Source organism: Pelodiscus sinensis, chromosome 2 (genome assembly GCF_049634645.1).
Source record: "Pelodiscus sinensis isolate JC-2024 chromosome 2, ASM4963464v1, whole genome shotgun sequence".
Classification (NCBI taxonomy): Eukaryota; Metazoa; Chordata; order Testudines; family Trionychidae; genus Pelodiscus; species Pelodiscus sinensis.
The window spans coordinates 154,848,479-154,876,033 of NC_134712.1; the positions used below are offsets into that span (position 1 = coordinate 154,848,479).

The following is a 27,555-nucleotide window of genomic DNA, read 5'->3' on the forward strand; positions in this document are numbered from 1 at the left end:
ATTAATTTGGAAATGGTTATGAATTGAAGAGAACAAGTTGTCTTGTGAAAATTACTTTATGAAATGATGGACAAGAAAATTTAAGAAAGCCACTTTTCTGACTTCTGTTTTATTAAAAAAAATGAGAATGTCAATTTATCATATGTGACTTGCCATATCTGATTGGGTAAGCAATTAGATTAGTTCAAAATTTAATTAATTTCCATTTCTGACATATTGTACTGGCCTGATGTAATAGAGCAGCCTAGTGTAAGCGTATCATGTATGCCTGCATTTTTTATTAATATTTGCAATTCCAATTTTTTTCTGTCCTGATACATATCTGATGAACAAAGCAGTCATGGTATTTTTATATGACATATTAAACCTTTGGATCAGATCTATCACAAAATCTGCAATATCTTTCATTTGTCCTACCTACTAGGACTGGCTGTCACACTATGGCTGTGCCTACACTGCACCCCTTTTCCGGAAAAAGGATGCAGATGAGACAAGTCGGAATTGCAAATGAAGTGGAGATTTACATCTCGCCCGCTCCATTTGCATGAACATGGCTGCCGCTTTTTTTCGGCTTGGGGCTTTGCCGGAAAAAAGCGCCAGTCTAGACGGTGGTCTTTCAGAAAATAAAGCCTTTTCCGAAAGGTCCCTTATTCCTCTTAAAATCAGGAATAAGGGACCTTTAGGAAAAGGCTTTATTTTCTGAAAGACCACCGTCTAGAATAGCGCTTTTTTCTGGCAAAGTTCCGAGCCAGAAAAAAGCGGCAGCCATGTTCATGCAAATGGAGCGGGGGAGATGTAAATCCCTGTCCCAAAAACTAACAGTGTAAACAGAAAGTGTAGGTGAGGAAGCAGAAGTACACAGAAAAAAATAATCAGTAGTAGAACTGGAACGAGAACTCTAGTATCCCAAGCCCAGTCACTAGACCTGTGGTATCCAACCAGTTCTGAAGCAGCAGTCACTATAGCGGCTACTACTATAGCAAACTAGCCACACTCAACCGGCCAAATAGCCACATGTAGCTACTGGCTAGCATGTTGGACACCACAGCAGTAGACTCTTTTTCCTCACTATCAATGGGAGTTTTCTACTCACCTCCATGGAAACAGGATTCTTCTTCTCACACACACCCAGCCCCCACATGCATGCATTTGCACACGCATAGAATAAAATTCTATTTCTATGGAAGTCAACAGCAGAACTCCCATTGACTTCAGTAGGGCCCGGGTTTGACTCATGGATTTACTCAGTTCCATCAAATGTAACAGTTAAATATTATAATAATTTCATTGTACATTAATGTACTGAAATTAAATATTTAATAACATGGCATAACAGATTATTACAGAATATTAAGTTAATTGCTAGTGAATGTAGAGCCTCTAGGCATGTTATGCTAATGGCCATTCAATACAACTAACAACAATGGACCTCAGGCTTCTCTGACTTAAAATGGTCTTACAAAAGTCCATTGACTTAAACTGTATCATTCTTGCTTTATGCCAGCAGGAGTGATGAATCGGTCTGATAGTTTCATTATTGTCTGTGAAAATTCTGGTAGGTGCATGTTTTAAAATAATGTCTTTGACACTTTCTTTTAAGTGCTCCATCATAATTAATTAGTTTGATATTCCCTGAAATAAAGCAGATCAAAATAAAGTTGGTTGTACTGAGTATATTAAAACCAATGTATTTCCATAAAAATTCAATAAAACAGAGAGCTCAGTATAGAGTTTGACAAAATGTTCTAATAAATGGCAAATCACTGTCAATTCCTTCAGTGTTCACTGCAAAAATATTAATCATGATAAACACATTTGGTATTTAAGGCAACAATGTAATATTCTATGGGTATTCTGCCACACTGAGCCATAATGTGCTTCAAGGAAAAAGTGTTGCCTAGTGTATCATAACAGTCTTCAGTGGCTTGGTTTGATGATGTAGAAGAGAGATAACGTTTCTTTGATCTTTGTAAGTTTATTGGTGCTATATGGGTTGAAGGGAGAAATAACAATGCTTAGGGTCATGCTATCATGCAGAGCAAAACCAAAAAAAGGGGGAGGAGACAGAAGAGTGTCAGGTTTCATACTACTTTCATAAAAATAAACAGAGATTTTTCATCCTCACTGGGGAATATTTTAGAAGTACATTCTCATTAGAAAAGTAAACACACACATTTTTCAGTCTAACCTCAAGTGAGGGAACACACATTGATAGAGTAGAAGTTCTCAGTATTTATATAGTGGATAAAAGGGGGGAGGGGAATCTAGGTTTGTTTTTTTAAAGTAACCTTTTTCTTCAGGACACTGAGGAGCTAATCCAGGCAAAAGTACCGGCCAAATAGCCACATGTAGCTAGTGGCTAGCATGTTGGACAGCACGGCAGTAGACTCTTTTTCCTCACCATCAATGGGAGTTTTCTCAAACCTCTGCAAATCTCAAGGGTGCAGTTGCAATGGCTACCTTTTATTCTGAAGAGAAAGTAGCCACACTTTCACAGCTCTCCCTTCTTGTCTGAGCAAATCAACATATATTGTATGATAACTGCTTTTGTAAACATGAAGTTGGGGGACTTACTGAGCATAGTTACTAATTTCAAGAACATTTTTGGAAGCAGGAATTTAGGCTCTTTAATATATGTTTAGGCAACTAAAGCAGTTGCCTGATTTTGAAAAGCAATAGGCAATCATCAACATTAATTTTGGTATGTATTAAATTTTGAATCTGGGAATTTGCAACCTTGATATTCTTTTAACTGTTTCCCATATATCAATATCAAAGGTTTTATTGACATGCTTTCAGGATAGCCACAACATTCAGGACTGGTCAAGTTTAAAGTAAGTTTGCAGATCATCCCAAACTGGTGCCAATAAAATCTTTTCACTGCATATCTCATCATGATGTATTTCATATAAATCATATGTTACAGAAAGTGAATTTTAGGAATAGTTAGAGAGATTTATGAAATGCTATTAGCATTTTTTCCTTCATCATTCCACCTATAAAGTTGGTTACTTTCATTTGAACTCTAAAGGGCTCTGGAGGCACCATATAGAATATTTAAAGTCCAATTGAGTAGTTCAGGATATCCCATATTTCAACGGTATAAATCTCGTTTCTAGCTCTAGAACAGGGGTGGGGAAACTTTTCTGGGTCAGGGGTCACTGACCCACAGAAAAATCAGTCGGGGGCCACACACAAGTGAGAAGCATAGTGAGGAGAAAACATTCTCCACATTCCTCTTGCACACCAATGCCTGGGGGAGGAGAGGGCAGGCTAGTAGATTTTCTGTGCTCCAGCCCTGTGGGTGGGTGACTGGGGGGCTGGAGTGCCAGCACAGTCTACACAATGTTAAGCCTCAGGGGCTAGATCCTAGCAAGCCTGGGGCAGCGTCCAGCCCCCGAGGCCTGAAGTTCCCCACCTCTGCTCTAGAATATAACTTCAGTGCAAATTTAGAGCCTTTCCAATAGAAATTATGTGAAGTACCTAGCTGCTATTAAGGTAGCAAATTAATAGGGCTGTATAGTGCCTTCACAGTCTTAAGAGTTATAAGTAGGATCCTGCCTAACTCACAGTCCATTTTTGTCATTTTCACAATCATAGGACATTAAAAATGGTAAGTTTCATTATTTCAGCTATTTAAATCAGAAATGTTAGTGCTGTAATTGTAGGAGTCCTGACCTGAACATAATTTGTTGGGGGAAAATCAACATGGTTTCTGTAGCGGGAAATCATGCATTACTAATCTACTAGAGTTCTTTGAGGACAAACATGTGGACAAGGGGGATCCAGTGGATATAGTATACTTAGATTTCCAGAGAGTTTTTGACAAGGTCCCTCACCACAGGCTCTTAAGTAAAGTAAGGTGTTACAGGATAAGAGGGAAAGTCCTTTCTTGGATTAAGAACTGGTTAAAAGACAGGAAACAAAGGGTACGAATAAATGGCAACTTTTCAGAATTAAGAAAGGTAACTACTGGTGTCCCCCAAGAGTCTGTCCTGGGACAAATCCTATTCAATTTATTTATAAGTAATCTGGAGAAAGGAGGAGACAGTGAAGTGGCAACATTTGCAGATGATAGTAAAATGCTCAAGATAGTAAAGACCAAGCAAACTATGAAGAGCTTCAAAAAGATCTAATCAGACTAAGTGATTGGGCAATAAAATGGCAAATGAAATTTAATGCTAATAAATGTAAATTAATGTACATTGGAAAAAATAACCCCAGCAATACATACAATATGATGGGAACTAATTTATCTACAACTACTCGAGAGAGAGATCTTGGAATCATTGTGGAAGGTTCTCTGAAAACATCCACTCAGTGTGCAGGGGCAGTCAAAAAAGCAAACAGAATGTTAGGAATCATTTGAAAAGGGATAGAAAATAAGCCAGCAAACATCTTTATTGCCTATATGTAAAGCCATGGTATGCCCACCTCTTGACTACTGCATGCAGACGTGGTGGCCTCTGTCAAGTATCTATCCCCCGCTTGTGGGGGATGTAGGATCGAGGTGCTCTCAACGACGGCTCGGAGGGCCCTGATCCAAACTTTACTCTAGTCCTGCCAGGCTCTGGGGAGCGGCTTACATGCACACCAAGGACATACTACCTGTATGGTAGCCTACTCCCCAACGGGTTGTCCATCCCTTGCCACGACTCCCTGCTACTGGGCTATTGACCCTGCCTGGATCAGGCGTCCCTTTCCGTGTCGCTTGATTGAGTCCCGTGGTGATTAAATTGGACCAGAAAACTGGTCCGTTTAAAGTCTCTCTCCCGGGCTTGCTGGTAATCAGTTTGTGTAGAGTAGGGGAACCCGGACCCTCCCAAACTTCCGGGCTCCAGCCCCAGGACCCTAAAGTAAGGCTGCAATGACCTTACCTGAATGGTGAGCCGTGTATCTGCTACTCACCACCCCTCTCAGGGGGGGGTTTAGTGCCGTCCTCCAACACCCCTGTCCTGGGGCCGCTCCTACAGTCTTAGATACTCCACCACTGGCTGTTGTGTTTGGGGGAGAGGGATGCCAGCCCCGGTGGACGCTGGTTCTTCCCCGCTGCTCGCCTCTGGGTCGTGACCCCTGTAGGGCCTCACGGATCTCTTCGGGGCTCTCTGCTCCCCCCCCCCCCATCCATTTCCCTGCAGGGTTCTATGCTGCCATCTGCCTCCCTGCCGGCTTTGGTGTCACCATCCGCTTCTATGCCGGCTTCTGTGCCGCCAGCCACTTGCCCTTCCTCCCTCAGCTGAGCCAGGGCCACTTTTAAACATGGTGCATGGCTCCGGTCGCATGTGCAACAGCACCGGGGGGGAGGGGGAGCGCATCGGTCGGTCCCCAGACCAGAAGTCTCCCCCTCCTCTGGTCTCAGGGGGAGGGACGGGCCCTGCCCATCACAGCCTCATCTCAAAAAAGTTACATTGGCATAGGATAAGGTTCAGAGAAGGGCCACAAAAATTACTAGGAGTTTGGAACAGGTTCCATATGAATTTTTTTTTTAAAGTCTTAGAATTTTCATCTTAGAAAAGCATAGACTAAGTGGGAATATGATAGAGGTCTATATAATCATGACCGGTATGGAAAAAGTAAATAAAGAAAAGTTATTTACTTGTTCCCATAATATAAGAACTAGCGGTCACCAGATGAAATTAATAGTAGCAGACTTAAAACAAACAAAAGGAAGTTTTTCTTCATGCAGCACACAGTCAACCTGTGGAACTCCTTGCCAGAGGATGTTGTGAAGACTAGGACTTTAACAGGATTCAGAAAAAAGCTAGATAAATTCATGGAGGTAAGGGCCAACAATGGGTATTAGTCAGGATGGGTAGGAATGATGTCCTTAGCCTCGGTTTGTCTGGAAATGGATGACAGGTGTGGGATCACATGATAATTACCTGTTGTGTTCACTCCCTCTGCCCTCTGGAGCTACTGTCAGCAGGCAGGATACTGGCTTAGCTGGACCTTCGGTCTGACCCAGTATAGCCGTTCTTATGTTATTATGACCAAAACTGAGTTCGGAGGCTGGGGGGTCACAAAGTTATTGTAAGGGGGCTATGGTATTACTACCATTACTTCTGAGCAGCTACTGGCAGCAGCATTGCTTCAGAGCTGGACAGCTAAGAAAGCAGTGGCTACTGGCCAGGAATTCAGCTCTGAAGGCAGAGCTACCTCCAGCAGTTGTTCAGAAGTAAGGCTGCTATGGTATCGTATTGCCACCCTTACTTCTGCACTGCTGCCTGCAGAGCTGGGTCCTTAGTTAGTATCTGCTGCTCTCTGGCCACCTAGCTTGGAAAGCAGCAGTACAGAGGTAAGGGTGACATGGTAATGGGTACTACCCTTACATTTGCACTGCTGCTGGGTACCTGGTCAGCATTACAACCACCTCTCTCCAGTTGTCCAGCTCTGAAGGCAATTCAAAAGTAAGGGAGGCAATAGCATGATCTTCATGAAATAATCTTTTGATCTCCTTGCATCTCCCTCTTGAGTTACACCCCTGTGAAAGCTGAGGAGTATATGGCAAAAGCACAAAAAAGACAAGTATTTCCATAGCTGCAAATTTGGTAGGCTGAAACTTGACATAGTGTTCATCAATAAAATAGCAAAACGCAGTAGATAAGTGGCACTTCTATTCTTCTATCAAAGACAGTTCCCAGCAAAGTTTACAATAAACTTTACAGAGATCAGCTATAAGAACCATATGCAATCAGTCAGCTAAAAGCAAAGTTGTCAGAAACCATCTACAAGAGAAAAGAACAGAGAATTTTAACAATTCATTGGAGGAGGACAAAAGGTAGTTAAAAAAATAACTGTTCAGAATTTGGCCGGAGGCCCTCTCTCTACACACCCTGCCTAACCGGCTGTCACTTGACATCCATTTCCTTTTCTACTACAGAAGACTTTAAAAAATGGAATAATCTTTTCTTTTCCTCTTTTCCATGGAGACAGCTCGGGAAGGTCAGTCTCCGCTTGAATTGATCTAAAAGCATCTGTTCAAGCTAAGAGAGCCTGTGGAGAGTTCAGAAGCAGGTCAGCCTGTTCTTGATCATTTGTGCCCTTCCTGGAAACCAGTTTTACAGTCAAAGAGAAACACAATCAGTGGTGTGGTACAGAACTATTTGGACCCAGCCAACTGTTCCTATGCTTTAGCCCTCAGCAAACATTATCATGAGTACCATGTGTGCTTCAGAACCTAGTGATGAGCTTTGTATAATGTTATTCAATGTCAAATACACATTTTATAGTTTAACAGCCTTAAAGTATCAACAATTAAGCCAAGATTTTCCAAAGTAGCTAGTGATTCTGGATGCGTCAGTATTCAGGTGCCCAACTTGAAATATTTTAAAGGCACCTAATTTCCACGTGTCAAGTTGTCAGCACTTACCTTAAAGGGGCCTTATTTTTAGAACTTGGGACTCTCAACATCATCAGTCTCTACTGGAAATTGTCAGTGTATTCCAGTTTAATTTACTTGAGTGCCAACTAGTGTAAGTGTAGAAAATATGGCAAATGCCAACCACATTGATGGGAAAATGATTGAATCGTGTTGGTGTTCACTGTAGGGTTGTGAATATTACATAATTAATAGCGATTTCAGCCTTTTGCTGCTCTCTGAGGCATAATGTTCAAAGAAAACCCTCTCAAACCAGGAGTATAATTTCATCCTTTTTCCCCTAAGTTATCAAGAGCAAAACAATTACCTCTTGTATCACTAACAGTGTGGAGTGATCTGTACTCATACCTGAAAAGAAGCAGATATTGTGTTCAATCCTTGGATACCTGCCAGTGGTAGATAAACAGCAAGCACAAATAAAACCTACTTGCTCTGCTCTTATATCAAAGCTCTAGTGGCTTCAAGAGTCAAATTTGAAATATTTGGAGTTCAATACTGGAAGGTGCTGAGCGTACTAAATTCCCATCATATCCAATAAGAATTGAGGGAGCTCATCATTTTTACGTTCACAAGCTGGCACCAAACTTTTCAGATTTCAGTGATTCAAAGTTAGGGTCTCCTAAATAAAGTATCTAGACAGTCTGAGAAAACAAGCATCCCCATCAGCTATTGACGTCAGCCGCTGCTGAGTGCCGTTAAAAAAAAATCAAACCCATTGATTTGGGCATCTGAATTCAGATCTGGGTGCCCAGATTTATGCCCTCAGTTTGGAAAATATAGATTGAGTCTTAGGGTGTGTCTAGATGACAGGGTTTTGTTGACAAAAGTGGACTTTTGTCGACAAAACTATACCTGCGTCCACACTACCGCTGAGTTCTGTCGACACAACGTCGACAGAACTCAGCAGTTTTGTCAACACTGGTAAACCTCATTTCATGAGGCATAACGCCTTCTGTCGACAGAGTTCTGTCGACAGAAGGCGTTATTGCATGTAAACTGTCCTTGCGTCTACACTGCCATGTCGACAAAGCAGCTTGCTTTGTCGACAGAACTGAATGTAGTGTAGACGCTCTTTGTCTACAGAAGCTTTGTCGACAGTATCTGTCGACAAAACTTCTGTCGACAAAACCCTGTAGTCTAGATGTGCCCTTAGTTTCACCCAACAACTGTAAGGTACTTTGTAAGCTTATTGTAGTAACAGGTGCTGTTTGCAAAAGTGTTGGAAAATGAAAAATGCTAAATATTAATGTTATTGGAGCACAAGAAAATAGCCACACTAATTTCTTTTTTTTAAATTAATGGTAACTCGGTATGAAACACCCTTCACACTGCACTGAACATATTGCCCGTTTAGTCCACCCACATTAATATACCATAACTGGAGAAAAAAACAGAATGGGAATCATTGCTGCATCAATGTAACCTGCCATAAAAGGCTGTATCAAAAGATGTTAGAAAATATTTTAAACTATTAGTCATAACTATCTATGAAAGCAGAAAAGATCAAATTCCCAAAAATGTAAGCAATGAACAGAGGTGAACAGAGAATTGGTAAAGATCATCTGGCATGGATCACTGGCTGTTCAAATGTTTTTTGGGTATTTTGGCACATCTCTGGGGTATATGACGTATCTTTGTAAAGCATGAAATCCATTTTTTAGGACAGACTGTATCACAGCAAGAGCCAATGGCTTTCTAAGCTTAAAAAATTGAACATTTAACTGTTCATTTTGTATAGAGGATTTTTTTAGCATACCATAAAGCTTTCTTCTCACTCTTCACGAAAAAATAAGGCCCATGTTAGATTTAACCCTGTGTAATTAGATGTGGCAATTGTTAAGCAAGTTGCAAGCTCTGCATTTATGTTACATTTTGTTTTATTGTTTCATCTTTCTCCTGAGTAATCTACTTTATTTTGTTTGTGTGTTTCATCCACATGAGGTGTCCCTTTTTGATACCTAAGCCCTAATTCTGTCACTTGATTCTCTTGGTCAATGTGTGCAAGTGTCTGCTTGTATAGAACGAATTGTGAGGCAAGGAGGGATTGTCTTCCATGTTACTTATTGGCTATGTTTAGACTGGCCAGTTTTTCCAGAAAATCAGCTGCTTTTCCGGGAAAACTTGCCAGCTGTCTACACTGGACGCTTGAATTTCCGCAAAAGCACTGACGATCTCATGTAAGATTGTCAGTGTTCTTGTGGAAATACTATGCTGCTCCCATTCGGGCAAAAGTCCTTTTGCACAAAACTTTTGCGCAAAAGGGCCAGTGTAGACAGCTCAGATTTGTTTTCCGCAAAAAAGCCCTGATCGCAAAAATGGCGATTGGGGCTTTTTTGCGGAAAAGCGCGTCTACATTGGCACGGACGCTTTTCTGCAAAAAGTGCTTTTGCAGAAAAGCGTCTGTGCCAATCTAGACGCTCTGTTCTGAAAATGTTTTTAATGGAAAACTTTTCCGTTAAAAGCATTTCCGGAAAATCATGCCAGTCTAGACGTCACCATTGGTTCAGTTCTTAGCATAATGGGAATACTGCTTCCTGATTGGAGTTATGTAGCTCTGCCATAACATATATTAATAATGAGGTATAAAAACAACTTCCACATGAAAAGAAAAAGCTAATTACATAAATAACCTTCTCAAACCTTACTTCAGCTGAAGTAGAGTAAAGCTATTACTCGGCAGAAAGAAATATGAAAGGAGAAAGAGTAGTTTTCATTCCTATACTATATTGTCTTAATATATTGTCCCACATTGCCTGACTTTATTTTGTCTAGTTATTACCTCCTAACAGAATTCTTCCTCTGCACTCAGGGTGCTGAATTGGGTTATAGGCAAGCATCTTCCTTAGCATGGGATCTTGCTAGCTGTATGATTGCTTTCGGCCTGTCCTTCATAGCACTAAGATGACTGACATGTTGTTGCTGTTAGTTATGAGGCTTGAAATTTCCAGGACCAATGAGCTATGAGGCTTTTGGAGCTCATTCCTCCTGTCAGGCCACCAAAGCCTGAGTTTGTTCACGCTGCAAGGTATATTCATTTGGTTTAGTTTTCAGCAATTTGTTGTTATTGTTGCCTGACAATATAATTGCCAAGAGTACTACTGTGAGTGGCATAATATAATTTGTGTTGCTACGTTGTAAATAAGCGATATGTTGCCATGGCAATGCATACCCTAGCTATCATTAAAATGAGTGATTTCTGGGGTACATTACAATGTTCTATGCCTGGGAAAACCTGTGTATCCCTATGAAGATTTGTGACTGTTCTTGAATAGAAACTTTGATTTCAAATTAAAAGCCAAATGCTCCCCTTCTTCACACACTGCAGAGGGAAGCAACTCTGTAGTCATTTAATGAAAATGTCTGTAAGCCTGAGGCAAGTAGGGAACCCAGCCAATGTGGCATACTTTGTTCTCCATAGGCAACCTTCCCATAGCATCTATATGAATTTGGGCTCTTTGCGTTTGAGATTCACTACCTGGCAGGGAACGGTGCTGAGAAGCATCTAGATTATGTGCTATTTTCCTGGCTAACGGCGTGTACAAGGAATGACGAATTAGCTATTGCCCTGATTCAGACAAGCCTCCCTGTTGAGGGAAGGATATAATCACATGCTTTTTAAGCACATGCCTAATTCCATCAAAAGTAATGTGATCAAAGCATGCATTCAGAGTTAAACACGTGATGTCATGCTTTGTGGAATAGAAGTACTCTCAAACCTGTGCTCAAGTGCTCTGCACGGTCAAGGATGCAGTGACGGAAGTCAGGGATTGGTCAAGGTGGGGACTTTCAGAGGGTAAGCCTGAGTAGAAGTCCCCAGCAGCTAGCTACTGAGACAGAGAAGCAGAGATCAGAGAAAGATTGTCAGAAAAGAATCACAAGCAATCTTCATGACAAACTGACAAACCTTGTGCTCAAAATACATTTCAAAGGACATCTTCCCAATGACAGTGCCAGAAAGGGAGGGTGGAGTGATTTGCCATTTATCTGTTCTATTCATCCCTTCTGAAGCACCTGGCATTGGCCACCATCACAAAGGGAGATGAATCTTTTGTCTGACCCAGTATGATTGTTCTTATGTTCTTAAAGCTTTGTTGTAACTGAAGGGGGGGGGGGCAGCTAGGTCTGCAATATTCATTAGACGTGTCATCAGGGTAGTCCTTACCCATATGCAGAATGTACAGTTGTATAGGGCACCCAAAACTTTGGGGGCACCACTGGGTCTTAATGTCCACCCACCTACGTCTTTTGTGGCTCTGCTTCCTCAGGAGAGGATCTAGTTATCTTAAAAGTGAAAAAGCATGTAAGATCTATTAACAGAATATTGGGCTTGTGAAAAAGCCATTCAATTGATGATAAAACCATTTACCAGTCCTTTACCAACCCCAGGTACATACTGTCGGTTTCTGAATATACTGTGTTACTCTACAGGACCTGAATTTACAATTTGTTTTAAATATTTCATTAGTGTGTTGCTGAAGATTATAAAATCACATCTCTAAAAACATTTATCTCTTTCAGCTGCTGCCAGGCATAGTGGCACCAGTTTAATAGTACTGAATAGGGGCCCCATAAATCCTAAAGATGACCCTGCCTGTCATGGAAGTATAACATATGCAAAGAATGCCTTCAGTAAGTAAAACCTTTGCTCTAATCCTCACTGACAATTGGTGTACAAAAACAAGTGTGAAGTTTTTACCTCCAGTCATTCTTGATCTATTACTGAACATAAACAGTTTTCTTTAAAAAAAAAAGGCACTGGTTGTTTTTTTAAAAATCTCATGAATGACAAAGAGCTTGACCAATTAACTTCTCATTCTACAAACAGATTTGGTCAAAGACAGCACATGAGAATTTTTATGTGAAGAAGAACCTATTTTAATCAAGGTGCTACAATCTGATCAGAAAAGGGCTGATTACAATTATTATTTGAGTATATGAGAAAAGTTCTGAATGTTTCTGCTTACTGGTTACTAATCTTTAAAAAAAATCTATATATCTGTAGTGGCCTAGTATCCCTCCATTTTAATCATGGGGCCAGAAAGTATCTCAACAGACCTTCATACAGAAATCAAACCTGATTTCTTCTGTTTAGCATGGAAGGAATGGATGGGGACAGTTGCCACTATGTATTTCCCCCCACCACCCTGCTATGGCACCAAGGAGGCTCTGGCTAGAACTGTGTCCTAGTCTGAATTGAGGAGACAGGGAAAAATAGTAAGGACATAGAGTGACCAGATCTCCAATTATTAACTGGAACACTAGTTGAGAAAGTGATCCTGGTGACTCTGGTCAGCACCGCTAGCCAGGCCATTGACTGTGATGTTAGCAGCACTGCTCAGCACAGCTGGTAGGCTTCCTGCTAGCCTCCATTATCTCTCAGCACACAGGGTGTGTCTAGACTACACCTCTCTGTCGACAGAGAGATGTAGATTAGGCACATTGAAATTGCTAATGAAGCAGGGATTTAAATATTCTGTGCTTCATTAGCATAAACATGGCTGCCACTTTTTTTCGAAACGGAGTTTTTTTTTTAAAAAAGCAGTCTACACAAGGATCTGTCTAAAATAAACTCTACCTCATTCCCCAGACCATACCTCATTCCCCAGGCCAGAGCCCTCTCCTTCACTCCTAACCCCTCATTCCTGACCCCATTCCAGATCCTGAACCTCCAGTCAGAGCTCTAACCCCCCTCCCACACTCTAGCCCCTAAGACAGTCTAGTGAAAATGAGGGAATGGGAGGAGGGTGGGGACAGTGAGCAGCAGAGGAAGGCAGGATGAAATGAGCAGAGGCAGAGCCTTGGAGAGAGATCAGGACAGAGGCAGGCAAGGGTATTTGGTTTTGAGCAAGTACAAAGTTGGCAACCATATAAGGTCACGGGGGTAAGTGTGAACATTATTTATCCCCCACCAAATGTTGCAGGGCTTTCATTATTTTTTAATGTAACGGGGACCCTCCTTTTAATGTGAGTTCCAGGGACAGTCATGCACAGGGAAAATTTTGGGTAATGCACCTCCTCTGAAGATGTGTAGTAAAGGAATGTGCATCATGGAGCGAAGTCAATGCAGAATAAGAACTGCCACAGATGTTTCTCTCAGAGTCCCATGTTATTCTGACAGAGGGTGATCCTGTCTTCTTTTAGTGTGTCAAGTATTCTTCTGTCCTTTTTATCCTAAACCTATCCTGTAACCTAAGCATACTGTGAATGTGCAAGCAATAAATGATAATACATGTAAGCCTCTGAAGTGCCTATCTAACTCTTGCAGTGAAAACTGCCAGGCACAATATTGTATATGTGGACCCATCTGACTTGTGAATAACAAGAGAACTGAATTTTAATTTATATGTAAAACAAAGACTGAGGTTGAAAAAAAAAGTCAAACAGACTTAGGTAGAAAAATGGATAAGCAAGATTTTTTCAGTTTATATCACTACAGTGCCATGGTACTATGTTTGAATAGTAAAAGTAACTGAAGCATAAAATTAATATTTTTTCCACATTCATTTCAAATTGTTCTTTCTTGCAGATGGGTAAAGATTTGTGTCAATTCTTATTTTCCTCAAGCTATGCCCAGTTATCCCCATCAGACACAACAGAAAGTGAACATACATATATTAGCTGGCAAAAAAACCTTGCTAAAATAAGTTAAAGTTGCTACTGGGTGTGTGTATGTATACTGTATACACACACTCGAACATTACATAAAAAAGCAAATAAAACAAAATCAACACTTTAAAATATGCAAATAAACAGTAACAGGAGAAAAATAAACATGCAGGTATCCTCACAGTCATATGATGTGAGAAATATACAGATACAAAAGATCAAATTGCATTAATTAAAGCCAATTTTAATTATTTCCACATCTCACCCCAACATCAACCCATAGCTCAGAAACACCACGTCCACCCATCCCACTCTTCACCATACATATTCCATTGTGAGCCACAACTCACAAACCACCACAGGTCTACCACTTATGATCCACTGACTAGAGCCTCCAAACATCATCTAGTCTATGCAACAATTATAAATCAGAGATGCCAACATTTTACCATTTATCTTTTATATACAGACTAGAGATTAAACACATATCCAATCAATTGTGGCCAAGAGTTCATGTCATATTTAATTCTTGGCAGATAGTAAAGAAACACTTTTTCTCCACTTAGACAGAAAACCTACATATAAGCAATCTACTCTGTCCATCAACCCCTTAGAGACCAGAAGTTTCATTATACATCCCACCCATCCATACCTGAGTCAGTGAGCCTGTCATCAAGATACTGATTGACTGTCCACATCCATTCAACATGTACTCAGAACAGCCCATTCATCATGCCAAACTAAAATCAGGCCACTGCAAAGGTGTATATTTGTATGTATTACATTTGGAATTGTAGTGAGCGTTTTTACCAATTTAATGTTGTGGGTGTGTACACTTAAGGTAAATTGCTCAGTGGTATTTATTAGTGAGTTTCAGATGACCAGTTCTGGGTATCCCCATTCATTAGTGACATAAACTATATCTGATAGGTACCATGTAAAGTATTCTCACATGGGCTATGTCTAGATTGCATCCCTTTTTCGTAAAAGGGATGCAAATTAGACGTATCGCAATTGCTAATGAAGCGGGGATTTAAATCTCCCCCATTTCATTAGCATAAAAATGGCTGCTGCTTTTTTTCGGCAAGGAGCTTTGCCGGAAAAAAGCGCCAGTCTAGACGCGGATCTTTCAGAAAATAAAGCCTTTTCCGAAAGATCCCTTATCCCAGATATATATTTATATATATATTTGGAATGTGAATGGTTAATCAGTTATTGCGTACCAGTTATGGTAAACTAATGTTTTAACCAGTTAACCTATTAACTGGGATTTTACGGTCCCTAGCATGTAAGGTAAATGTCCAAAGGAACACACAAATATGACAGAAATGCAGAACCAAACTGTGCTTGACAGACAAATCTGGGGAGTAGGTAAAAAGGTTTCTCCCAGACAAAGGTCATACTGATGCCTCCAACCAGGAGTCAGAGAAGATTAGCAATCACAAGTCTAGTGGCCATTTATTTGCATCAGAGAAGGCAAGAACAGATGAAACCATGTTTTAGCAAACACCAATGGGCAAAAAACCAACTCCACCAAATTCTAGGTCTCCTTTCTCACGCCCTGAATTAAATATATTTAGGAGGGTTACAAGGTTCACTGGACTATAGAGAAGAAAGGCAAAGAGCCCCAAGCAATGGTTCACCTCGGATATTTCTCTGAAAGATCCTGACTAACAGTCAGTGAGCCATAATGGACAAAAAGTGATGGGTGAGAAACCATCTGAATCAAGGGCTGTAACTTTCTGGATTATGTTTAGACTTTTAGATGCTTGTTTTCTCATTAATTTGCATGTAGCCAACTCTACATTTATTCCTTTTACTTGGCAACACTACTGTCAATACAATTGATTTATTTTTTAATCAACTTGAACCCCATGCTGCATTTGAATCAAAGACAATATTAATTCTAGTTAATGTGTCAAGCTTCTGGGTTTCGACTCTTTAGAGGAGCAAATGAAACTTATTATTCTTCTCAACGGCCCAGGAAAGCACTCGATATTGCAGAACACATAAGGTATATCTACACTAGCCCCCTAGTTTGAATTAGGGAGGCTAATGTAGGCATTCGAAGTTGCAAATGAAGCCCAGGATTTAAATATCCCAGGCTTTATTTGCACCTTCCCATCCGGGCGCCATTTTTAAATCCCCCTAGTCTGAACTAACTGCCCGCGGCTACACGCGGCAGTCAAACGTTAACTCAAACTAGTTTGAGTTAACGTTTGACTGCCGCGTGTAGCCGCGGGCAGTTAGTTCGGACTAGGGGATTTAAAAATGGCACATGGCTGGGAAGATGCAAATAAAGCCCGGGATATTTAAATCCCAGGCTTCATTTGCAACTTCGAATGCCTACATTAGCCTCACTAGTTCGAACTAGGAGGCTAGTGTAGCCATACCCATAGTTTTGTAAAACTCAGGACTAGGAGCAAGTTGAAAATCACTTGGATATTAGTAACCAGATGTTGTTCAGGTGTAACAAGAAGGCTGCTATAATCAGACTGCTAAAGTATAGCTGCTTAACATAGAGATTTGTAGTGCCTGCTTGTTTGCTGGCCATCGATGTCCAGGCAGTAGCAGAGCATTTAAGGGATCCAAACTTACAGGGCAGGCTAAAAAAATCTAGAATGGTATAGGTGTTTTATGATAATATCTCTAGCACAAAAAAGAAACAAAAAAGAAATTTACAAAGGTAGCAGAATATAGTGAACTTTACATGCTCTATAGCACCTCATCAAAAGTGTCAGTCCCCATTAGAGGTTCAATACATTCACCTGCAACACCTGAAGCCTGCAATATAAGTAGAATTTTGACAAAAAGAATATCTGCCAAACATGTTGACGCTAAAGCCAGAGAGGCTCCAGAGTATTCCTGCATATGAACACAATTTATATTAACACATTCAAAACAACCCTCCAGAAGCAGTTTAATCAGCCCAGTGATTACCCTGTGCATCATAATAAAGGCAACTGAATGTAGTCCATTTTCAGATAAAAATCTTGTATCCATGCTATACATGCTGTCAAACTGAAATCCATCATTTATCTACAGAAATATATATTGAAGAATATACTCTGCTATTTATTTATTTTATTTTAATTATTTAAAATATTTTTACCCAGCCTCTCGATTTAAAATATCTGATGTGGCTTACAAAAATTTCTAAGTAATACAAAGGCTCAAGGAATGTTAATATTTCTAGAAAGAATTTGATTCCTTCTAGAAGGGTATGCCCATAGCAGGATGATTGTCTCTAAAACGTGGTTTATATTGGAACTGTACCAAGATATATTTGTTTCGCACACAGTAGTTTGATTTTTGAAGTAGTCCTGTTGTGCTGAATATGGCTAGGAAAATTGTTCGTTAAATCCAAGGTTGCCACTTGTAGCCAACAATTGGTTTGACTGCTAAAAATACTCTTTAGATAGCAGCACATAACCCTGGATATAGGAAGTCCAGAGCATCCTACTGATCAAACACTTTTAATATATATAGTTTATGTCTGATATGTGACTGATGCCGTAGAACTTTTTAAAAATAATAAAAATACAGTACAGACACAATGAATCAGAACTGTTGGAAGCATAAGGAAATCTACCAATTACAGTGTAGTGGGGTATTTCAAAGGCTAAGAAGAGGTATTTTGGCTCTTCAGCTCTGTCTGAATTTTTATGATTTTGCCATATAAGTATTTATATCTGTTATTATTCATCATGGTTGCTTTATGCTCTTTTCACTTTTACTGTGCATTTCACAGGCATACATAAAGCGGTGTGTTGTTACATATGTTCACTCTACTCAAGCCATGTGTACACTCCATTTAAAGTTGTAGAGCTGCAGCAAAAAACATCAAATTACTTGAGGTGCAGGGGGGAGCCATGCCAATATAATGGCGGGATAGTTGAGTTCCGCTAAGCAGAGAGAGGCACTAGGGCCTTTTAGATCTATGTACTCTCCAGCTGTCACAGTAGAGGGAGAAAAGAATCATCTCTTTATATTACATGTTCTGGATCTGATGTATTCCAAGGTCTGCAGACTTGATCACCTTCTTGCACTTTAATTCCTAGCACATTAAATCAACCCGACATGCTTTATGACCATATTACCTACTAACCACTTCCAGCTATGAGTTACCATTTAATTTAATCAGAATGAATTTTCCAGTGCAGAAGAAACTATTTTCCTGTGGCAGAATAATAGCAAATCTAGAGGGGGGGAAAAAAACCCCACACTGGATATTACAATTTCTAAAGAGGAGAGGAAATAAGTGCTATTACTTTTGATAGTCTGCATTTTGAAATTCAGGATATGTAAGAAAGTATTTCTGACACTATTCACTTTCAAGTGATACAATTAATTGTTCATAAAAGTTAGTTTTAGCTTTTTTTATACTAAAAACATTATCTTTGCACAAGTCATATATATTTTACACAAAGGATGCTTTCTTTGGACATCTTCGGTAGGAGGACCTGTCAACATCTATATTAATAGTACCTAATTTGTTTATACAAATTCATTGTTGTAATGGTGAGTTTTAAGTTTGTATTGGTGAAAAGCACATGTACACAGATTCTGACTGCTCTTATAAAATTGTTAATTTCCTAGGTAACCAGAATCATAGTACAGAATAAAGCCTGATTCAAAGCCAATTACAGTTAATGATTATTGAAATCCATGGGCTGTGGATCAGTTCCTAAGGGCCCCATCATCTACACATGTGAATAAATGTACATGTAGGTCTGACTAGACCCATCAAGGAGGCAAATGTACAGGTCTGACTAGTCCCCTTGCTCTTAAGCTATGTCTACACCACAGAGGTTTTTTTTTTTTTTGAAAAAAAACCGGACATTTTACTGGAAAAAAAAACCCTTCACTTACGTCCACGCTGCAATTGTGTTCTTTCAAAAAAAAATTGAAAGAACAAAGGGGTTTTTCCAACATTGCTAAACCTCTTTCTACGAGGAGGAAGCCTTTTTCTGAAAGAGCTCTTTTGGAAAAGGCATGTGTGGATAGGGAAGAGGGAGTTCTTCTGAAAGAAAAGGAAAGAGGAAAAAGCACAGGTGCATTGGTGGCCACTTTGTCCATAGTAATCACAGCTTATGTGTGAAATAGCGTCCATTCAATCTGGATGCTATCTTTCAAAAAAGCAGATCGCTTTTTCGATGCGCTTTGCCAGGGTGAACACTCTTTCAGAAGAAATGTTTTTTCAGAAGATTTCTTCCAGAAAACCTTCTTCTGAAAGAAGCCTGCAGTCTAGACGTAGCCTTAGATGCAGTTACTACTTTGTCAATGTTGTATCTAAAAATATTGAATCCCAATGCCATTAAACAATACCACTAAAATAAATGGATATATCAATTCACAATCAAACTCAAGGAAGGAAAAGATTATTCTCTGAAACTGCTATAAAGTATGTGAATTATAAAGTATCTGCCATTTCTAAGAGAAAACAAAAAGATTGCAAAGTGGGTTTTGTTTATCTGTCAACTAACTGTGCTTATGACAAGAAGTCCGTTCTCTCCTCAGTAACTTGGAGACAAATTCTAATTGCATGATTAAAATTCGCCAGATGTATATTATCTAGTGAGTACTTCAGCAGCTGGAGTATCTATGCTGCTATTGAAATATTGACACCCAATTTAGAGGTAATAATGGATAATAATGGCCCAAGAGGAATAAAGAAAGAAATAAAATTATATTCTCCTTAACACTTTCCCCCCAAAGCAATATTTAATGTGGCTAAAGAATAGATACAGTCTCTAGAGGGCAGTGAGACTGGAGAGGATCCTGGTTTACTGGCTAACTTTTCTACATAAAAAATGCATTTAGATTACCCTTGTTATGAGCAAACTTCAACAAATCTATTAGTTCATTTACATAAATTTCATTTGTAGCTTCCCTTTTTTTAAATTGGTGGCAGTTTGTCTTTAGTACTTGACAAGACTGAGGGAAGTCTCTTAGATTGAATACACTATTGAGAAACATATTAAATTTCCTTAGCACTTTATTTATTTGCCCTTCTATTACTGTCATTAAGGAACTGACATATAACACATCTAATATGTTTTTCAACAGAACTAATACCTATTCTCTTAAATCTATCTTCCAAACATTTTTAACAAGTACTGAAGGCTTTCTGCTCTTCTACTGCTAGCTTTTCTTCATCTTCTTTGTTCTTAAAAGCGTGTAGAGATCTGTAATTTCCTGACAATCTTTGTAGACAAAACTTTCTTACTTCTCTCTGAGCACAATGTTTGCTTCACTGGCTAGCTGTGTAGCAATTTTGTCACATCTTGAAAGCAATACTTCGCTAGGCAAAATTGCAGTAATAGTAATCGTTAACTATTCCATTGATCAATGTGCAAATTGTACTCAGGAGCTGCTGTCTGTTAAGTATGCACTTTTCCCAGATTGCATGGTGGGATAAGTGAATAATTTGGATTATTACTAATGTCACAGGTATAGTCTATTATCGCTATATGCTGGGTTAAGAGGGCTATTAATAAGAGGGTTAATTTTAGCTAATTGTAAGTAAGAGCATTAATTATTTTAGGATGCTACTAATAGCCCTTCAAGGACACTTTATTGTGTATTTAGTGCAAGAGGACTTTCTTAGTCATTGTTGGTGAGTTAGAAAAACAGACCAATGTTAGGCAGAACACTGCTTTTTAAAAAAACCTTATAACCAAAGTTTGCTAGTCAGAAGGGTACTGTAAAAATACACACATGGGTCAGTTTGTACACCTATGATCCAGAGGGGTCTGGCTTCTAGAGTAATCCCTTCTGGCATAGAATATCATGAAGTGTTCTTTGCAGGTGCTGGCTCTGCATATTGTGAAGAGGTAGGGACTGAAGGGGGCTATGGACAGGGGTTTGCTGAGCTCCTCCGAAAACCTAGAATTTTGGGTAAAATCCTACTTTGTACCAACACCAAATGAATATTATTAGACTCAAATGGATATCAGGTGAACATCTGGTCTCAGAAGGGATATAGTCATATGGAGCCCTTTCCGTTTAGTCAGTCTTTGGTCTTTCTCGCCACTGTATCAGTGGCCATCTTAAATTAGAACATATTCAGGGTTTCTGTACTTGATTCTGGGAGGCAATGGTCACCCCAGGGGATATTTTCTCAGCTGAGAATTACCAGGTGTAGGGCTACTCTAACTATCCTTCCTTTTCCCCATTAATATCCAGGTGGTGACAGCATAGAAACAGACACAATGGATTTGTACCACACAGATTCTCTTAGGTGTGGGGAATTCTCAGATGATCTGTTCAAGCAGCCATATGGAACCTTATGGATGCATCTACAATGTACCCTTAGCTTGAAATAAGCTATGCAATTTGAGCTACGCAAATTGTGTAGTGTATTTCAAAATAATTTTTTTTGTAATTTGGCATCGTCTACATAGCACCAAATCTCAAAATAAACTGCTCATGGAACAAGGTTTACAGGGATGTTGGAATAGAATACCCGTTATTTCGAAAGATATTTTGAAATAACAGGTATGCTGTCAAGACATAGAATAACTATTTCGGGATACCAGAAGTATTCCAAAATAGCACCACAGGACAGACGTACCCTATGCTCCCAGAGCAGCACAAATCCACTGCAGCAGTGCTGAGGCTCTTGCCCAATGTATATGCACAAATGTGTGGCACAATATGAGAGATATTATGAAAGTTGCATTAATTTAAACTTTTAAAAAAATATACATTTATATACAACCAACATATGATCCAAGTTTGTATATTGAAATATCTGCAGCTACCAGAAGTGGTATTTGTAAATAATGTATTACACGCAAATCTGTAAATTGAAGTTTTCTGCATTTCACAGTAATATTTACCATCATCTGTCTTCAGAATAAAGATTGTTGTAAGTGTACAAAAATGGATTGCTAGAATGTTACACAGAAATACTGATCTATAATCTTGCAGTTAGCTAAATGACTAGAAATATAAACTGAAAATGTGACTCATAATTCTATGACAATAGGCATCTGAAGAAAAACCCTAGAGATTATCCTTATTCATTAGTAAGCACCCACTATATGACAATCAAATTGGTATTTAGAGAAAATCCACATTTCCAAGTCCAAAGTACATCTGAGTTTTGAATGAAATATTTCAAAACCTGCCAGAAAATGAATATTTAAAAGTGCCAATTTATACAATATTTTCATGCAATGTAGCATGATACTTGTGTAGTTTTTCACTTTCACAGTTCTCAACAAACCAAAGATAGAATTATAATGATGTGGAGACAATGAAAGTTCATTGGAAAATCTTGTCTTCTTTTTTGAGGCATGTTCCATCCCTGTGGGTGTTCCTATGTAGGTGTGCCTGTATACCTCCGCTGGTGATCGGACAACTTTGATAACAGAGTCCATTCAGCCCATGCATATGCTGGTTCCTCATCTGCCATAAGGCTACCCAGCATGGATGGGTAAACCCTCTTCAGTTCCTTTTTAACTGACCCTGGCTAGGGAATGAGACATAGAGATGGAGGTTGGGAGGTCAGGGGGTAGGAATCACCTGAGCTGCCTGCGGTTGCAAGGGCGGGTCTGATCCACATTAGATAACTTTTAGAAGTGATAAGTTTTAGTTCCTTGAGGCATTTTTGTTGTTACTTTGTGAGTATTTTATATGGCCATGAAAAAAAGAAAAAGAGAGGGTTTGTCCCTTGCCAACCTGAGGGGGGTGGGGAGAGTTGCCCCTGGACAAGGGTATGCCTGGCCCCCAGGTTTCAAAAAGTTTCTCATTTACACTGAGTCTACTCCAGTGACTCACAGTGCATTCACTGTCTGGGAGAGAAGCACATTCCATGAAAGAACAGCTGAAGCCCAGATCCAAGAAAGGCAGAGAACTAAGACTCAAACTCCTACTCATGGAGTCAGCCGTTCAACTTCCAGAGTTCTGGCAGGAGTTTTCCTGGCAACCCTCTGAGGGGAGCCCAGAGAAACAAGCCTCCAATGTAAGGCAGCTCAGAAAAGGTTGGTGAGTCCATGTAGCAAACTTTGATCAAGCTGAAATGATCTCCAAATTGATCAGTATCATTGATACTGACAGTATCAAAGTAGTCTAAATCTGGAACCCAGAGCATGTAGGATACTGACCCAATGGAGCAAGTCGGACTACCTAAAAACCCAATGGACGTGGGCAAAGAAGCACTGGCATTGTGCGGACATGAAAAACATGGAAAGTCTACCTCAGGGAAGGCTCTTTCGCTGTGGACATTGGCACTGGTATTGACCCCAGTGCACCAAGCACCAATTGCTCTTGCCACCATCTCTGTGTCTCTAGCCCCATCGATGCAAGCCTCTCAGCACAAATAACCACCTCTGAGGCCAATGCCTTCTGCATCACTGGCTTTCTGGTGTATGATAGAACCTTCTGTATCTGTCACACTTACTCAGTACTAGGATCCCAGTAATGAATCCATCCAGAGTCCTGGACTCACCAACATTTTTGTGACATACATCATCCTTCTTGTCCTCAGTTTAAGTAAAGTGAATGACAAGACATGGCTTCCTGGTGCTCTTCCCACCTACAATATGGGTTTCAGTTTCAATATGGACTTCAGGCTTGTCATTCCCCCAATCCACAGCTTCTCTGGTCTGGTCAAGCATAGTATATACCACATAACCCCTACCAGTTACAATGGCTATCCTTGGTAGACTAAGGGTGTCTACACTACCGCCCTAGTTCGAACGAGGGTGGTAATGTAGTCAACCGGAGTTGCAAATGAAGCCTGGGATTTGAATTTCCCGGGCTTCATTTGCATGTTGCCGGGCGTCGCCATTTTTAAATGTCTGCTAGTTCGGACTCCGTGCCCCGCGGCTACATGCAGCATGAACTAGGTAGTTCAGACTAGGCTTCCTATTCCGAACTACCGTTACTCCTCATGCCACGTGTAGCCGCGGGGCACGGAGTCCGAACTAGCGGACACTTAAAAATGGCGACGCCCGGCAACATGCAAATGAAGCCTGGGAAATTCAAATCCCAGGCTTCATTTGCAACTCCGGTTGACTACATTACCACCCTAGTTCGAACTAGGGTTGTAGTGTAGACATACCCTCAGAGACAACCAGCCTCCCATTCCTCTAGAGTGGCATACCAGCTAATGAGGAGACACCCTCTTCGGCTACAGATTTGAGAGCTCCCAAATCCCCAGGCAAGGGAGAAGGTAGAAGCTGAGGTGGAGGAAGTCACTTCTCAAGCCCACTTTTTGTCTTCATCACCAGATGAGACAGTGATGCTCCTCCTCTTTCTGATCATTTCAGGCTACTGCAAGAACTGGCCCAGAGGAAAGGGCCCTTCAAATACTGTTACAGGAGGGTGAATGAGTCTCATGACAAACTGATTTTACATTCTTCCACCTCTTCCAGAGTTTCCCTTCCTGTTCACGAGGCACTCTTAGACCTTGTCAGAATCATATGGCAGACCCCTGTGTCAGTCCTGCCAACATTCAGATGGAAGGATTAAAAACAGTATTATGCACCAGCAAAGAACATGACGTTTCTGTTTTTCCACCTGTTTCCCAATTCAATCAATGCAGATTCATTAAGGGTCACCAGTAGCAGTTGAAATCCACTTCTCAATGGGATCTTAATCTAGTGTTAAAAGGACCAACTAAACTCCATTTAAATCACTTGGTCACATGTTCATAACTCACTTTTCCATGAAGACAGTGTTCCAGATTATCATTACCCTAGCGAGGATAGCTGACATATTTTGATGAGATTTTCTTTAATAGATGGTTTGTCCACAGTTTTCTATTGTGACTAAGCAATTCTGAATATTCAGAACTGAACTGTGTTCCTTGATAGAATATATTCAAGACCCACTCAACTTGAATAACTATTTCCAAGTTACTAATATTCCCTCCTGGGCAAGGTAGTGATGTTGGGAGCACATTATGCTGGTGCTCCAGCGGCTGCACTAGCTTCCGATATGTTTCTGGGCACAGTTCAAGGTTCTGGTTATGGCCTATAAAGCCCTAAATGGTTTGGGAACAGGGTACTTGAAGGTCCATCTTCTCCCGTATAAACATACTAAGGTATTAAGATTATCTGGGGAGGCTCTGCTCCATGTTCCTCCATTTATGGAGGTAAGGCTGATATCTACACGGAACAGAGCCTTTTACACTTTTGCTCCCAGGGTATGGAATTCCCTCCCGCCCGTGGGAGATTTGCCTGGCACCAACGCTAGTATTGTTTCAGCACCAGACTAAAGACACCAATGCTTTTATTGGTTCATGAGTTTCTATGTATTTGTGTGTGGGTGTGGATGTGTCCCTCCTCTCAGTGTATCTTAGTAGGTTTTATGCCCCCCTCTTGGGGTCTTTTATTCTAGTTTTTTATATATTGTATTTTAAAACACTGTAAGCTGCCCCAAATATTTTAAATAGAGAGACAGGGTAAAAATATTTCAAAATAAATAAATAAACTCTACTACTGAAGACTGGAACTTGAAGGTACTGAGGGGACTGAATCTTCAGAGGAAATTGTTTCTGGAGAAGCTACAGATAAATGGGTTGAGGGTAATTTAGATAATTATAAATTATTCCTTTCTTTACTTCATAGGTTTTATCAGAGATGACATTTGTAGATAACAATAAACATGTTGTTCTAGTTTGTACTAGTTGTGTATGCAGGTGAAATGTAGCTTTTGTCCATCTATTAACAAAATAACTGTGTATACGTAATTCTAGGTACAAAGGTTGCAATCAGATCCTTGTGTAGCTCTTTACTTTATCTGACATTATTGAAGGTTTTTGTCCCTCTGCTATGTCAGATGTCCCATTACAAATACAGTATCCCACCTTCGGCATGAGTACTTGGACATGAAAGGTTACAATTTGGCTTTCTGAACTGAATAAAATTTGATTGCTGAAAAGCTGATCATGTTTCTACAGCTTTACACATGAACTGTGCATCTGTCTAACTTGTTTGGTGAGACAGGCTTTCACTCAAATAAGTTCAAATACTAATAGATACACACTGAAAGATGGATATATAGCATATAAGTATATTAATTCTGTCTGGAAAAATATTGCACTCTCCCCATCAAACATAGTCTATCCAAGTTAAGTATTTATAAGGTGACTATCACCATGGTATCTAATCACAGAGCATAAGAAAATGTTTAATGCATGACTGTTTGTTTGACAGTCTAAAACTAAAAAAGATTCACAGTTCTTTAAAGCAATAGAATGTAAAACGAATGCAACTGTTCGAAAGGGTATTTTTAAATATTGTTCCAGCAATAATAGCTTTTTTCTCAAGTCCTGACAATGTATTAGATGGAAATAAGGAAGGAAAAGAACTAATGAGAGTTTATATGGTCTTTATAAAATTTTATTTATAAATATTGCTGTCCTTTTTTTTTTAACCAGCTGACCCGTTTTTCTGGATGCCTGCCTTTACCTTTGATGCATTCTCTTCGTAATTGGGAGAATAATGCCTTGCCTAGCATTGGGAAAAGCAGCCAAAAAGGTCAAGATTTATTTTTCCCCTCACATATTTCCACGGCATCTCAAGTTTATGTGTCACAAAAAGCATTTGCTACAGTATGTTCCAAAAGTAAAGTGAAAAAGTAAAATATTGTCTAAATGAAAATTGGTAATATATAATGTTCATATTCCATTTCTTGTTTCTGTGTGTCTTTCTGAAAATGAATAAAGACCCCCTATGTACCAGAAGCAATTTATATACATAAAAGGCATATGCATTGTAATATATTATTTAATTTCATTATCACATTCCAAAATATTCACAACAAACTTACTTCATTCACTGCACAGGACTTGCTTTGTGGATTAATCAAGGTTGTGTAGCAAAGAAAACTAGTTTAGCTCCCTGGGCTATGTCTAGACTGCAAGCCTCTTTCGAAAGAGAGCATCTAGACTGCACACGGAACTTTCGAAAAAGCGGCTTGCTTTTTCGAAAGAAAGCACCCAGTGAGTCTGGATGCTCTCTTTCGAAGTAGCCCTATTTACATTCAAGAACGCCTTCTTTCGAAAGAGGAACTTTCGAAAGAAGGCGTTCTTCCTCATGCAATGAGGTTTACCGCCGTCGAAAGAAAAGCCGCGTTCTTTCGATTTAATTTCGAAAGAACGCGGCTGCAGTCTAGACGCAGGTGAAGTTTTTTCGAAAAAAGGCTACTTTTTTCGAAAAAACCCCTGAGTCTGGACACAGCCCTGGAGTCCTCATCCAATCTCAGTTCTCTCTCCACACCCTGGTTCTGATAGGCTGTGTCCAGACTGACATGATTTTGCAGAAATATTTTTAACGGAAAAGTTTTTCCGTTAAAAGCATTTCCACAAAAGCGCGTCTAGATTGGCATGGATGCTTTTGTGCAAAAAGTGCTTTTGCGCAAAAGCATCCATGGCCAGTCTAGACGCGATTTTGCACAAGAAAGCCCTGATTGCCATTTTAGCCATCAGGGCTTTTTTGTGCAAAACAGTTCTTCCCTGTCTACACTGGCCCTCTTGTGCAAGTATTCTTGCACAAGAGGGCTTTTTCCAGAGCGAGAGCGTGAAAGTATTTGTGCAAGAAGCCCTGATTTTGTAC

At 39.9% G+C, this 27,555-nt stretch overlaps 1 long non-coding RNA gene across 2 annotated transcripts; it reads left to right on the top strand.

Moving 5' to 3' along the window:
• Positions 1 to 6,918: 6,918 nt before the first annotated feature.
• LOC142827242 (uncharacterized) lies at positions 6,919 to 26,626 on the top strand. 2 transcript variants are annotated; one of them, XR_012901841.1, is made up of 3 exons: positions 6,919 to 7,014; positions 11,897 to 12,007; positions 26,379 to 26,626. It is a non-coding gene; the product is annotated as an uncharacterized LOC142827242 (long non-coding RNA). The 2 variants fall into 2 exon arrangements; XR_012901842.1 differs by lacking the exon at positions 6,919 to 7,014 and adding an exon at positions 10,172 to 10,403.
• Positions 26,627 to 27,555: the final 929 nt, after the last annotated feature.